We start from the raw sequence: 1,657 nt of genomic DNA on the forward strand, positions 1-1,657 counted from the left end.
TAGTAACTTTTGTATTAGTAACGGTGGAACTGGTGGCAGTAACAGGAACATATGCCATTCAAGAGAAAGAGAACGCGTATTTTAGAAGTTTGGTCAAACAATGGAGTAATATTTTCTTGAACAGTTTCTGAAACTGTTGAAATTGAATTCCTCTGAGAAACTTCCTTATCTTCCAAAAGAGCTTTGTAGTGTCTGCTTGGAAGACTTTTCTCTATAATCGTAATCACAACACCGTTATTCCGTAAATAAGTGGAAGTTAAGAACTAGTGTTGTGTGTGTGTGTGTGTGTGTGTGTGTGTATGTGTGTGTGTGTGTGCGCGCATATATATATGTATGTATGTGTGTGCATGTTTATGTGTTTGTGTGTGTACATGTGTGTGAAACGGAAAGAGAGAGAGAGAGAGAGAAAATGATAGAGAGAAAGAGAAAGAGAGTGACAGAGAGAAAGACAAGCAGAAAGATAACGCCCCAAAACACACATAACACACCAACACATACACACCAACACATACACACACACACACACTAACACATACATATATGTGTGTGTGTCAGTATGTATCTATATATGTACGTATGTATACTTGTATGTATGCATGTATTCATGTAAGTACGTATGTACATACTATATACGTACGTACGTACGTATGTATGTATGTATGTATGAATGCATGCATATATGTATGTATGAATCAGTGGAATGGACTAAGAGTCGGTATATTTTTACCGACTCTGACTAAATCTGTAACATTTCTTATTTCACAGATACTGACTTAGCTATCTTCTGCGCGGAAAATAAATCAGATTTAATGTTTTCTATGAAGGAGAGTCAGTTAGAAGTATTACTGCTTCTAATAAGATATCTCTGAATTTGGCTTTGGGACCTATGATTTAATCCTTATTCCATAGACACAGTCGTTTCTTTAATCAATTTTGTAAGGCTAAACATTTCAGTATTTTACAATATTACCCCTTACACCAGGAAGTTCAGGGTAGGGGGTAAATTCGATCACATTAACCACAGTGTTCAACTGGTACTTATTTCATTGACTCCGAAAAGATGAAAGGCAAAGTCGACCTCGGCGGAATTTGAACTCAGAACGTCAAGACGGATGCAATGCAGCTAAGCATTTTGTCCGGCGTGCTAACGATTCTGCCAGCTTAGTATTTTACCATACTGGCATAGCTGTGTGGTTAAGAAGCTCGCTTTGCGAACACGTGGTTTCAGGTTCAGTCCTATTGCGCGGCATTTTAGACAAGTGTCGCTATTATAGCTCCGGGCAAATCACTGGCTTGTGAGAGAATTTGGTAGAAGGAAGCTGTGCGACAGGTAGTCGTATGCGTACGTGTGTGTGTGTGTGTGTGTGTGTGTGTGTGTGTGTGTGTGTGTAAGTGTGCGTGCGCGCATGTGCTTGTCTCTGCCCCACCGCAAGGCTCGACCACCGTGTTTGGTTTGCTTACGGTCCTATAACACTAGCGATTCGACAAAAGATTCCGATAAAATAAGTTTCAGACCTAAAAATAATTACTGAGGCCAATTTGTTTGATTAAACACTTCATGGCTGCGCCTCAGCGTGGCTGCAGTCCAATGACCGAAACAAATAAAGAACAGTAAGAAAAGATAGTATAATTTTCATTCCATTTAAAAAAATGTTTT

The 1,657-nt window shown here is 39.2% G+C and overlaps 1 protein-coding gene across 3 annotated transcripts in view; it reads right to left on the minus strand.

Moving 5' to 3' along the window:
- Window positions 1-1,657, minus strand: part of LOC106880808 (cGMP-dependent protein kinase 1) — a 173,746-nt gene that overhangs the window by 90,419 nt on the left and 81,670 nt on the right. The window lies entirely within an intron of this gene.

This window comes from Octopus bimaculoides, chromosome 7 (assembly GCF_001194135.2).
Source record: "Octopus bimaculoides isolate UCB-OBI-ISO-001 chromosome 7, ASM119413v2, whole genome shotgun sequence".
NCBI lineage: Eukaryota > Metazoa > Mollusca > Cephalopoda > Octopoda > Octopodidae > Octopus > Octopus bimaculoides.